The sequence below is a fragment of the Ovis canadensis genome, chromosome 3, assembly GCF_042477335.2.
Source record: "Ovis canadensis isolate MfBH-ARS-UI-01 breed Bighorn chromosome 3, ARS-UI_OviCan_v2, whole genome shotgun sequence".
In the NCBI taxonomy this organism is placed as follows: Eukaryota; Metazoa; Chordata; class Mammalia; order Artiodactyla; family Bovidae; genus Ovis; species Ovis canadensis.
In genome coordinates this window covers 145,384,949-145,399,152 of record NC_091247.1, presented here as the reverse complement: position 1 = coordinate 145,399,152, position 14,204 = coordinate 145,384,949, and the positions used below count along the sequence as shown (strand labels likewise).

The following is a 14,204-nucleotide window of genomic DNA, read 5'->3' as shown; positions in this document are numbered from 1 at the left end:
TGATATAATTCTTAGAAGTAGAAAGACTTTCCAGAAAATCCCAAAACACTATCTAAATATAAATCTGAAAAAATGGCAGATGTTGTCTTGTAAAACAAATGGCTATCTTTTCTAGGAAACATACCTAAATTTTTTTTAGTTTGTCAAGAATAAAACTTAGTCAGTGAATTGTGCATGAATATGATGTATATCATCATTTAAAATATTTTTTCACGGAGTTATAAAACAGTTTCGTTATCACCTAGACATTTAATTAAAATAATCACCATATGCTCTATAAGGAGCTCAAAATACATTGAGAATTCTCCTGCTGTCTGGTAAATACATTTGAGGAGTACAGATCTAATTTTTAGATATCTGATTCCAGCCTTTCTATATCTAAAGCTTTGCTTATATTCTACTGATCTGTCAGTTTCTCCCAGTAAATTTGCTGTAAAAATACTCCTTCACTAAAACGGTTACATAAAAACAAAAGCTAAGACACAAATTTTTTTTTTCTTTTGGAAACGACGCCACCCAAACACTTAGCCTTTCACATCTGCTGTAGTGGTATGATGCTCCTTCTTTGAGTAAACTAAGTTCTGGTGGGTGTTTTCATCTTTAAAATAAAGAAAATCTTTAATAACACTAAGAGTGTACATCTCAAATGGTATACTTTTTCCTAAGACAAACTGTGTCAACTCTTCATTCCAGAGTCTCCTCCCAGGATCTGGGTAAATAATTTCAATATTTGACATTATATTGAATAGATTTTTTATAAGAAAAGTAACAAATAATCAATACCATAAAAATAAGAAATGAAGCATTATTTCAACATCGTAAGTTTTCATGTAAAATCAGCTTTACCTTAATTATTTATCCACTCCTGTGCAATCTTTCCAGAATTGTGTGGCATAGCAGACCCCTGTTGCAGAGTTGACTTATGTGAAATTTTGGGGACCTAGACAATGATTTAAAGACCAGTGGGAGTGAGCTAGACAAGCCAATCACCACCAACCCCTCACCCCAACACCTCCCTCTGTCCAACTTGCGTCACTCTTAAAAAAATAGAGAAGCTAATTCAGTTTACTGTTGTACACTCGGATTGAACACCAGTTACACCAATTTCTGTTTGCTTTAAGAATTTTGGCTTTTATACAACAAAGTAGTCACTTACTGAAAGCTTTACCTTGACCGGTATCTTTCTGTATCAAGATTCTACAGCTTGGTTGACTGATAAATCTGAAATGTTAATTTTTCTAGAGATTTATGAACTGAAGTCAAATTAAAGTAATACCATAATAATGGAATCAGACTACTTAATGAATTATTACAATCAGAAAGTGTAGAAAGTATTAAATAGCAGAAGAGTTATTTTCTTTGGAACCGTCAATTTTATCCAGAGGAAATGTTATATTAGAATAACAGACACTCACAACAGCACCAAGTTACAGAAGGTGACGTGAGGCTAGAAAACATAAGCCCTTTCAGATTCTGCTACCATTTCAAAGGTAGTGTGCTGAGTAAGTAAAACATTATTTGGAGTTTTTAGAGAATTTCTAAACAGACATTTTCTCCCTTTCAAAAAAATCTACTTGATTTTCCATATATCATAAGAGTTAAAATGTATTGGCAAATAATTCATTCTGTTATGAAAATGTATAAAGCAGACAACATTCTGAAAGTTAAGTGAGAAAATAGATTAAAAAATCAGTCCGGAATTAAGAGTTCTTTGCCTTTTTAATATTTATAACATCGATGAGCTCTCCAGTAGCCAATCAAAAGAAATGCTAGATGCTAGATTGCAACAGTTGTGTCAATTTCCTATTTCTGGAAAAAAAAAAAAAAACAACCAACTAAACATTGTTCTTTGAGAAAATCTTATGTTGATGCAAGAAATTAAACATTAAGCAAAGTGTCCAATTATCCATTTCTCTTTTCCTTTGCAAATAGGCTCATTTGGTCTATTAACTTTAACATGGTATGTTTACTTTCATTTGTCTTTTAGTTCTGCTTCTTTATTTTTCAGTTACCTTGTAACTTTATCCATGATCGGATGAAAATTATTATGGTCTAGGGGAAAAATAATAACAAATACACTAATTTGTTGTCAACTGAAGCTCCAATACTTTGGCCACCTGATGCAAAGAGCTGACTCATTGGGAAAGGCCCTGAGATTGGGAAAGATATAAGGCGGAAGGAGAAGGGGACAACAGAGGACGAGATGGTTGGATGACATCACCGACTCAATGGACACGAGTTTGAGCAAACTCCAGGAGACGGTGAAGGATGTGGAAGCCTGATGAGCTACAGTCCATGGGGTTGCAAAGAGTCGGACATGACTGAGCAACTGACCAACAACAACACTAATTTAAATTTCAGATAAATTTAAAGAATATTTCTTTTCAAGTTATTTCCAACTTCAGATTTTCTTCTGTTTGCAAAGTTATCAGATGAGTATAAAATTAAGAAAGCAAAAACCTGAGCTAATTGTTAGAAAATGAAATATTTGTGTTCTAGCAAAATTTCATGTAATAGTACAATTTCATTTCATAGTATTTCTTCATGCAAAATAGGGTGGAGATAAATGAATAAATACCTACAGTTTTACCTCTCAAATTTTAAGTCTTGGCATCCATATAATCCTTATGTTCTTCAAGCTCACTAAGTAATTATAGCAAATTAGCATGCTGGATTAAAATGAAAAGTACACATAAGAGACTTCTATGAAGAGTTTTATATTTTTTTAGGACCTACTCTAATTGCAAAATTCTTGTCAGAAAACTTTCCTGACATTGACTCAAAACTCAAATATACATAGATTAAAAACTAACTTGACAAAAGTTGGCTAAATTAAAATGACTTAGGAACTTTTTTATTGTGCAATTATTTTCTCCCTAGATATCTGACATGTTTGGACATGCAAAGATTAGTGAAGAAATGTATGGTTTGGTCTTGACAAAACTCATAGTAACTTTCTTTTTACAAGGAAAATACAGACTTAAGCATTATAGTTTTATGTTCTGAATATTTCTTAAATCATATCATAATGTAATTTCATATACATTTGACAGTAGGTCTATACTCTTTTGATTTTTAAAACATGAAAATGCCACATAATCTGATAGGATCTAATTTGGTACAAGCATCAGTGTACAAAGAGGTAATGAACCAGAATATGTACAAACTTTTACAAAATGAATAAAATGAAAAATATGTGGATAGTAAATAATGAAGCAAGTCTAAACAATGAAATGACAGACACTATAATCCTTTTGGTAAGGAATTCACAGAAGTGCCACCAAGAACAGAGGTGGTTGAGGTGGAAAGTTGGTGAGACTTGGTTGAAGTGGGAAGTTGGTTTGCAAGGTATAATATATGTCCACTTAAAGAGATACCCAGCTTACAATATGATTACAATATGATTAATATTAGCAGAATTATATCATATACTCCCAGACTCTACAAGATGAAAAGTCCCCAGGGGCTAAGATCATCCAAGATGACTTGAAGGAACCTACTAATCTTGAAGAGGGCCTTAAAGTCTGGGTGAGATTCCAATGGGTAGAGATGAAAGGGAGAGGCATTTTGGATGCAAAATGTAGAAATGCTAGAAGCATATTCTGGCAACAGTGAATACTAGTCTGGGTGCAGCAGAGACTTTTCAGAGAAAAACACATTGGAATGGAATACTTTAGGCTATAAAAGGCATTAAATCTAGAGAACTCAGATTTCTGTGATCAAGATCTCTTGAAAGCTTCTGAAGAAAATCATAGAATCAGCAGGGAAGGATACAGGTGGGATGATAGGGTAGACATGGAGAAGAGTTCAGGAAGGACGCTGAAGAGGCTGACTGATGGCTTGGCTTTGGTGATATTTACCTGTCTGAGAATAATGAAGGAAGAGAAGGCAAATGAAAAGGATTTGAAGTGGGGTCAATGGTAGTTTGACTCTTTCTTGTATTACTGTTTCTATTTATTACTTTCACTAGCTCACAACCGGAGAAAGTAATGGCACCCCACTCCAGTACTCTTGCCTGGAAAATCCCATGGATGGAGGAGCCTGGTAGGCTGCGGTCCATGGGGTCTTTAAGAGTCCGATACGACTGAGCGACTTCCCTTTCACTTTTCACTTGCATGCATTGGAGAAGGAAATGGCAACCCACTCCAGTGTTCTTGCCTGGAGAATCCCAGGGATGGAGGAGCCTGGTGGGCTGCCGTCCATTGGGTCGCACAGAGTTGGACACGACTGAAGCGACTTAGCAGCAGCAGCAGCAGCAGCAGCTCACAATGCATGGTGTGAATTTTATGTGATACTTCTATCAGAAATAAGAAACATGTAATGAAACCTTTATATTTCTTTACATAGAGAAAGAAAATATATAGTGGTAACTCATCTACTTCAGCACCCCATCAATCTATGGTTCTTATTTTCAAACAGTACAGAGAAGATCCTAGAATGTATATCCCAATATGTTATCTAGTAAAAGTACAAACTTTCTGACTCAAACTGATTCAGATCTTACCCATCATGAAATCAGATTTTTTTTTTCCTTGCCTGTATTTAAAAGCACTACTCATCTTGTTTCAAATTTCTACCTTCATCAACATCTTTGAAGGAAAAGATCCAGCTGGATAAAGTTAAAAATTGGTCAACAATATATATATATATATCCTTTAGCCAGACTATCATGGCATTTTGCAATGACATAGGGAAGATAACATCTTGTTCTCATGATTGTACCCAAATTTCTAATTTTAGTAATGGGACAAAATAATACTTGGAAATACAATGTGATTATAGCCAAATTGGAAGAATATGGGTAGAAACAGTAATGACTAAGAAACAAAATCACCTAATTTTTAATAATTTTGTATTGCCTTTGTATCTGTATTCAAGTGCTTTTCTTTGCTCCTACTTTAATTTCCCTTTAGGTCACCTACCTTTTTCCTTGCTTCTGTTTCTTTTTAACTCTTCTGTGCTACATGGTCTTTTTCTAATCTATTTTTAATTGGAAGATAATTGCTTTACAGTGTTGTGTTTGTTTCTATCTTGCGACAATGTGAATCAGCCATAAGCATACGTATATCCCTCCCTCTTAAACCTCCCTTCCATCCCCTCTATCCCACACCTCTAGGTTGTTACAGAGCACAGGGTTGAGCTCTCTGGATTGAGCAAGTTCCCACCAACTATTATTTACTCCTTGGAAGAAAAGTTATGACCAACCTAGATAGCATATTCAAAAGAAGAGACATTACTTTGCCGACTAAGGTCCATCTAGTCAAGGCTATGGTTTTTCCTGTGGTCATGTATGGATGTGAGAGTTGGACTGTGAAGAAGGCTGAGCACCGAAGAATTGATGCTTTTGAACTGTGGTGTTGGAGAAGACTCTTGAGAATCCCTTGGACTGCAAGGAGATCCAACCAGTCCATTCTGAAGGAGATCAGCCCTGGGATTTCTTTGGAAGGAATGATGCTAAAGCTGAAACTCCAGTACTTTGGCCACCTCATGCAAAGAGTTGACTCATTGGAAAAGACTCTGATGCTGGGAGGGATTGGAGGCAGGAGGAGAAGGGGGCGACAGAGGGTGAGATGGCTAGATGGCATCACTGACTCAATGGACGTGAGTCTGAGTGAACTCCGGGAGTTGGTGATGGACAGGGAGGCCTGGTGTGCTGTGATTCATGGGGTCACAAAGAGTCAGACATGACTGAGCAACTGAACTGAACTGAATATATGTTTCAAAGTTATGCTCTCAATTGCTATACTGTCTTTACTAGGCCTTATTCTTCAGTAAGTTATCTTTTACAATTTCTAGGTTTTAGATTTGTGAATCCAAAATTGAATACAGTTGATCAGTTGCCAAGATTATAGATCTGTCCTTATCCTACAATATTAGTGCTTCCAAATACAGACAATATGTGAATTAATCCAATTGTTTTTTTATAGTATTGTAGGTAATCATCTGCAATGACCAAGCCATTCCTAGAAATGGAAGACACTATCATAACTGCAATTAGAAACAAGACTTTGATTACTTCTTTTTAACTTAGGATTTATTCTCTGGCTTTTGGGTTTCTAGCTTCCAGGGACAAAGAGCATTTGTGATCTTTACTGATGTCATTCTTTGGCCTTCCAAATTCTTCATCTTATCTGTCTTAGTATGAATACATTTTTTAAAAAAGAAGAAAAACCATATAGAAATGTTGCAGAATTCTTCCTAAATCATTCAAATCACAGAGTTCGTGTTATCCTGGAGGTGATCTGAGCATGTAGGTCCTTTGATTCATCTGTAGAGAGAGGGAAGCATAGATGTGCTATAGGTCTCTCTCTTCAGAGTTATGAAATTATTAATCTCAACTTACAGAAGAAAATAAGGACTACTAGAAGAAAAAATGTAAATATGACCCTCAAAAACCACATACCAAATTAACTGTAAACATAGAAATACAAATGAATAATTTTCTAATTCCTCTTCGGCAGAGGATTGAAAAATACTTTTTAAATTTTTTAAAAATCCAAAAGCAGATTTCTGAACATTTTTCAATGTTCCTATTTCACAAAATAATACCTCAACACACATATAATACAAGTGACTTTATGAAGAGCTTTATTTGATGATACCTTCTAAAAGTCTAACTTTGGGACCCTCTCAAATATGAGTTCTCAAAAGGCTGCCCAGCCTGGCCCCAAGGAGAGGCTCTGCTTTTCTGTTCAGAAAAAATAAAAAATAAAAAATTCCCTGACCAAGAGAAGGGCAATAACCCACATGTGCTGAGGAAATTGCTTGATGGATGGCATCCCCCTGTCTTGAATCCAGCCTAAACCACCTTTACAGTTATACAATGGAGCATTCTGGAAATGTTTGAATAGTCACCGTGTTGCAAAATTAGCAAACAAGGTTGGGGCAGGTTGACAAATTTACTGACTTGGCCACAGACCTAAATAGAAAATTCCTTTAGCCTCAGCTGATTAAGAAAAAAAAAAAAAAAAACAGACTAGTTAGAAGACAGCTCATGTTGTTCATGTTTTGTTTTCTGCGTTTTGCCTTTGAAGCAACTAAGATCCTTCTGGTCCAATTCATTTCTCGATCCCACACTGAAACGATGCAAAGAAAAGGGTATCTCAAGTTCATTCTAGGCTTCTGCCTGAGCGGCTACACCAAGGTGAAGAAAGATAACGATCTGTGGGGCTTGTGGATAATTATAACTTAAATAATGTACTGAAATTCTAAATGTTGTTATTGTTTAGTTACAAAGTTGTAAACATGAACTGCAGCATGCCAGGTTTTCATGTCCATCACCATTTTTTCCTAGAGTTTGTCCAAGTTCATGTCCACTGAGTCAGTGATGCCATCCAACCATCTCATCCTCTGTTGCCCCCTTCTCCTCTTGCCCTCAATCTTTCCTTGCATCAGGGTCTTTTCCAATGAGTTGGCTCTTCACATCAGGTGGCCAAAGTATTGGAGCTTCAGCTTCAGCTTCAGCACCAGTCCTTCCTTGCTTTATATGATTCCTATCATGTAAAATACCTGCTTGAGAAAACCGCACTACTAGGAGATAATGATTAAATTATAACAGCACTTCCTAAATAAATCACCTTGATAATTAATGTTTTCACATAGAATACAGTATTAACATTGTGCTAAGTTGAGTTGACTGCCTTTCTAACAAATAGCAATTAATGTTTTTAAAACTACATACTATTCGGGCGCAGCACATTAATTTTCATTGCTCTCTCCCTTCCCTTTCCTGTCAAAGCAAATTCCCTTCCAAAACAATTTCTGTACATTTGGATTTTGTAATTTCATCAGTGATTGGACTTTGTAATCCTGGAGTCATCTTGCCTGGATTGGACAACCAACAGTTTCTTAAGCTGGGACCCAATAGGCTGCCAGGCTAGACTGGGAGGAGATAGACAGCAAAGGAGACCAAAAAAAATCACCCAGCAGATTTTTAAAGGGAAGGGGCTCTCCAAAAAGGGGATGACACAAATCCATCCTGTAAGAGAATCACCATCCCTAATAACAAAAGATATGCTCAAGCTGGCCTCTCCAGAACTTTGAAAGCAGGCAAGCAAGTCTACCCTGAGGTGTTCTTCAAAGGAATTTGAGCTGAGTGAGACTTATACTAGTGATGTTGACATTTCTTAATGGACTTTTCTGGGAATGCAGATGATTTCCTGAGTCAGATCTCAGTAAGCAAGGGGGCAGCTCTGTCTCTCTGCTGAGCTGTAAGCAACCCCCAAGGCCAGGTCATGGTGAGGTCAGAGCTCTTCACAGCATGTTGACAGATGTACTGTCCTCTGCTACACGGGTTAGCAGGAGCCAGCATGGCAAGATTCACTGAACTACTTGTACTTTATGGGTTTTATGAGTTAGGAATTATACTTTCTGGAGGGCTGGTTAACACCAGATTTTCTTTAAATATAGGAAAGCTAATTCAGAAAAAGTAAATGTCTTGACCTCATTCAGCAGGACAGCAGTTGAGAGGGACATTTGGGCAGATGGTATACTTAGGAGATATGGGGATAAATTCAAGTATGTCTAGACAGCCAAGTTAGATTAGTTGTAAATTATTTCTTTTGTTTGTTTACCTTAACAGGTTTCTTTACCTATGAACAGGCTATGCCTAGGTATTGCATAAATGTTGAATGAGTGAGTCTTTATTAAAGGTGCTGTCTCAATGTGTACATCCAAAACAATTCTTTAGAACTTATTTAAGGGGTGCAACAAGAAACATTAAATTATTCTAATTGAGCATCATGCCACATATTAAAATGGAGTAGTTCCGTCTTGTGCTCAAAGACAGTTGTGAGATGTTACAGTGAATGTCCATACTACATTCAAGGAGCCATTAGTCCTTTTATAGAGAGCTGGATTCCTGGAATATTAAGCAGTAATCACCAATCATGTGTTCAAAGAATACTCAATAATAAGGGCATGAGGAAATTATAATTATAATAAATTTTGAAAAGCAAGATGCAAAATCTAACAATAATATGTTCCCAGTGTTGCACATATCAGAATATAAAGAGTGTTTATTTCCAGATTGTCAAAATGTCGATAATCTTTCTTTTCTCATCTATATTTTCCCATAAACTAAAGAGTATGGATTACTTTTACTATGAGAAAAACAATAAATACTATTAAAATACTAGGTTTTGTAAAAATTGTTAATCAATCCCAGACATTAGCCACAAACTAAATCTCTATTTTTAGTGAGGATATTTTGGATGCTTGACCAGAAAAAAATCAACTCTCTTAAAAAAAAAAAAAAAAACTTCAGTTCTGAATGGGCATTTGAGTTATTTAAGGTATAGATAATTTTATCCATGTCCAGTTTATTCTGGAGGGATGGATTGTTTTTCTTCCCAATCAGCAAGAGGTACTGTAATAACTCTCAAAGTATTATTGAGAAAAATAGAGATATTTAAATATATTTGGAGTCTCAATGTTTTCTCATTGAGAACTGACTGATAGTCAGTTTCTGTTACAGCCCAGTAAGCAGTCTTCTTCATTTATTCATTCAATAAGTATTATTGAACACCTATGTGCCAGGCTTTAAGGTAGGGGCTAAGGCAAGATAGACAAAAATAGAAGACCTAGTCTCTGTTCTCAAGAAGCCCTGGTCTCTCCAGGGAATCTGCTATGTAGGTCAGGATGCTATAATGAGGTATGTGAAATGCTCAGGGGAATGAGGAGCGGGGGTCAGAGAAGTGCAGCACCCAACTCAGCTTGAAAAGGACAGAGAAGACTTATCGGAGAGGTGAAGCTGGGCTTAGACTGAAAGAATAAACAGGAGCTGGCTAGGATCATTGGCGTGGGGAGCAGACTGCAGGTAGAGAGGCAGCACAAGAAAAAGCAAGAAGGCAAGAAGCAGCTCCCCGCTGTCTGGTGTTCCTGGAATGTTAAAAAAAACTTGACTGGCAAAGTCACTGGTGGTATCACAGGGGTTTAGGGCTCCTTGTTTTTTCTCTATTCTGTTCAGTTCAGATGAGTTCATTTAAAAAGACTGGCCCAGCAATGCCACATAGAGCTCACAATTTCAGATATGTGAAGAAAATGTGCTTTGTCAGGAATGGTGATAGTTTAAGGCTACTGCAAACAGTAATAACCAACAGGGTTCAGTTCAGTTGCTCAGTCATGTCCAACTCTTTGAGACCCCATGAATCACAGCACACCAGGCCTCCCTGTCCATCACCAACTCCCGGAGTTCACTCAGACTCACGTTCATCGAGTCAGTGATGCCATCCAGCCATCTCATCCTCTGTCGTCCCCTTTTCCTCCTGGCCCCAATCCCTCCCAGGATCAAAGTCTTTTCCAGTGAGTCAACTCTTTGCATGAGGTGGCCAAAGTACTGGAGTTTCAGCTTTAGCATCATTCCTTCCAAAGAAATCCCAGGGTTGATCTCCTTTAGAATGGACTGGTTGGATCTCCTTGCAGTCCAAGGGACTCTCAAGAGTCTTCTCCAACACCACAGTTCAGAAGCATCAATTCTTCGGCGCTCAGCCTTCTTCACAGTCTAACTCTCACATCCATACATGACTACTGGAAAAACCATAGCCTTAACTAGACGGACCTTAGTCAGCAAAGTAATGTCTCTGCTTTTGAATATGCTATCTAGGTTGGTCATAACTTTTCTTCCAAGGAGTAAGCGTCTTTTAATTTTATGGCTGCAATCACCATCTACAGTGATTTGGGAGCCCCCAAAAATAAAGTCTGACACTGTTTCCACTGTTTCTCCATCTATTTCCCATGGAGTGGTGAGACCAGATGCCATGATCTTCGTTTTCTGAATGTTGGGCTTAAGCCAGCTTTTTCACTCTCCTCTTTTACTTTTATCAAGAGGCTTTTTAGTTCCTCTTCACTTTCTGCCATAAGGGTGGTGTCATCTGCATATCTGAGGTTTTTGATATTTCTCCTGGCAATCTTGATTCCAGCTTGTGCTTCTTCCAGTCCAGCGTTTCTCATGATGTACTCTGCATATAAGTTAAATAAGTAGGGTGACAATATACAACCTTGACGTACTCCTTTTCCTATTTGGAACCAGTCTGTTGGTCCATGTCCAGTTCTAACTGTTGCTTCCTGGCCTGCATACAGATTTCTCAGGAGGCAGGTTAGGTGGTCTGGTGTTCCCATCTCTTTCAGAATTTCCCACAGTTTATTGTGATCCACACAGTCAAAGGCTTTCCTGCATTGTGTTTAGGTGAGCTGGGGTCACTGCTTTGTGTTTGCACCATCAGGGTTCTTGTATTATAATTTTCCTAAGAACAGAAAAATTCATGTTCATGAGGTATTTTGCTTAAAATGATGTAAATATATGATTTGTTGTTGAGTCACCAAGTTGTATCCGACTCTTCACAACCCCATGGACTGTAGCATGCCAGGCTTCTCTGTCCCTCACCATCTCCTGGAGTTTGTCCAAGTTCATGTCCACTGAATCAGTGATGCTATCCAACCATCTCATCCTCTGTTATCCCCTTCTCCTCCTGCCTTCAATCTTTCCCAGCTTCAGGGTCTTTTCAAATGAGTCATTTCTTCTCATCAGGTGGCCAAATAACTGGAGATTCTGCTTCAGCATCAGTCCTTCCAATGAATATTCAGGGTTGATTTCCTGTAAGATTGACTGGTTTGACTTCCTTGCAGTTCAAGAGACTCTCAAGGATCTTCTCCAACACCACAGTACAAAAGCATCAATTTTTCAGTGCTCTGCCTTCTTTATGGCCCACCTCTCCCATAACTATCGTAATTATAAGACTTACAGGAATTGAATTTTTAACTATAGAAATCTTGACCCTTTCTTTAGTTATTCCTAGATATTTGAAGATTATATTTTAAGTTGTGTCTAAGGTTCAACCTATTTAAACTTCTTTTTTCCTTTTTCAAAGTTTTTATTAATTTAATTGCAAAAAATGTATGTCAGTCATGGTAAAGATGGTATATTTTCTAAAGCTATCAAAACAGAGAGAATTTTGTATCAAAGATGGCTAGAAAGTAGACATAAACTTTTTAATATGGAGAAAATTACAGCAAATTGTATTGGTCAAAAAGAATTCCTACAATCTTTTAAATATTAAAACAGCAGGAAAGTATTATTAATGTGTTTTTGTACTGTCCTGGTAAACTTTCCTTAATTATTTTAAAAATGCAACTAAGTGAGGATTGATAACCAAGTAAATTATATATGAGTAATATACTTAGTAATATTAATGTCCTAACTTTCAAGTGTCTACAGTCTCTAATTCTATTTTTATATTATCTAGTATAGTGTAATAAATAAAAATTGGAAGACTGATACTTGCTTTTTAATGATGGGTGATCTGATTTTTACATGCACATAAGACAATCATGGTAAGGCAAATAATTTTGCTTGTGTCCTTTTTTCAATTTTAAAAGACTGATGACATTTCCTTTGAAACTTATGACTTTTAACAGCTTTCTCAGAGGAAGCCTCAGAGGAGTTCACATTTTCTGTCTTGAAACTGTCTCTGTTCATCCCTTCTAATCTTTGACACCTAAAGAATTTGAATGGCTAAACAAGGTCTCTCTCTTTTGTTAGCTAACACTTTCCATTGCACTTGATTCTAAAGATCTGGGGTCCAGGTCTAAGTCCATCATTTACTAGCTGTGGAACTATCAACTCAGTAAACTCTGTGGGCCTTCGTTTTCTCATTTACAAAGAGTATATAATTCCTGAGGTGACAACAAGACCACCGGAAGAAGTAAATGAAATTCACCCATTCATCTATTGAGGATCTACTGTGCGATGGAAAAACACTTATAACCATGACTATAGTTCATACTGGCAAAACAGTTATTTTTTTCTTCCCATAGAGTCCCTTTTGCCACCGTTTGAACCACAAAACTTAGAAATGTAAATAGATGGCAACTATATTTATATAACTGTCAAAGAAATAGCAAAGTGGTTTTCCACTAGAGACTCTTTGGACGTGAAGTTCTGATCGTTGACATAAACTTCCTATCCTAAATGTTTAGAATTAAATAACTCATCAAAATTTTAGCAGGCTAAAAGGTGAATAACAGAATGAATTGTCTTTAATCTTTTTTTTTTCCTTTCCTTTTCCTGTTTTCTATCAGTCAATTAGCAATCACTCAATTAGGGTGTAAACACTGAACACCTCCTATAACCGGGCCCATAAGTGTTTCCCTGTCTTTAGTCTCTCCTTCTACTTCTAAACATCTGGCTGTTTTTTCTGACAAACCCAAGCCACAAAAATGACTGGAGAGCTTTACAGTTGGGTTGAGATGTACAAGAGTTCTGTGGCTATCTATATATATCTTTTAAATTGTTTATCTATATATATCTTTTAAATTATATATTCTACATTATATATACGAAAGATCTGTATCTACGTTTACATTTATATCTATTAGGATTCACAGTGCATTTTTCCCCTTTTTAAACAAACTTAGCTTTTGTCCTTTGGTTCATATGCTAGAGCACTATAAGTGCATTGTTGTTTTCTCACTGTAATTCCCAATTCTTCTACCAAATATGGAGTTGCCCTATGAAATGGAGAGCACACTGACTCTGGAGTCCAAAGTCAAGGATTCAGATCTAAACCCTATCCTGCTGCCTACTAGTTGAAGGACTTTACAAAGCAGAGTTAATCCCTCCCTCGCTGTGCTGTCTCTGCTTTCTAAAAGCGTTGCTACCATGCCAACATGCTCTCTTAGTATATTTGTCTACAGTAGCTTCTAGACTTTGAAGTCCTTAGGAGCAGACACTGCGTCTCATTTAGTGTAGTTGAATCTAGTACAGGTTCTGGACTTTGACTGCCTAAACTTAAATCTGCCTCTTGTCACTTTATGATCGTCTGACTTTGGGCAAGTTGTTTTTTTATCTCCATGTCTCAGTTTCCTCTTTTGTAAAAAGGAGATAATAATGCCTCCCTCCCCCTGCTGTTGTGGAGATTAACTAAGTCCCTATTTGTAGAACATTTAGAAGGGTTTCTGACACATAATAAATATTATGTATTTGTTATATGTGTATGCTTAAGGAATTGTCTCTAACTTCGAAAGCTAATGTGGTACTTATTTTCTTTGTTGAAAAGTAGATAAATGAATTTAAATATTCTAGAACTCAGTCTTTAAAATTGTGCCTAATAAGAACCATTATGACTGTGAGGATGAAAAGAGATAATGGATATTTAAGCATTATAGAGATAAAAAGTATTTTTGTGGCTGTTTGATTATAAGGGCAA

General features: G+C 36.8%; 1 protein-coding gene across 2 annotated transcripts in view; it reads right to left on the bottom strand.

The window, feature by feature from the left end:
* Window positions 1-14,204, bottom strand: part of SLC38A4 (solute carrier family 38 member 4) — an 80,340-nt gene that overhangs the window by 45,537 nt on the left and 20,599 nt on the right. The window contains exon 2 of one of the 2 annotated variants that reach the window (XM_069584497.1): window positions 847-940. The exons of the other annotated variant lie outside the window; for it this stretch is intronic. The gene's annotated coding sequence lies outside the window, so the exon portion shown is untranslated. The remainder of the gene's footprint in view (window positions 1-846; window positions 941-14,204) is intronic. 2 annotated transcript variants of the gene reach the window in all.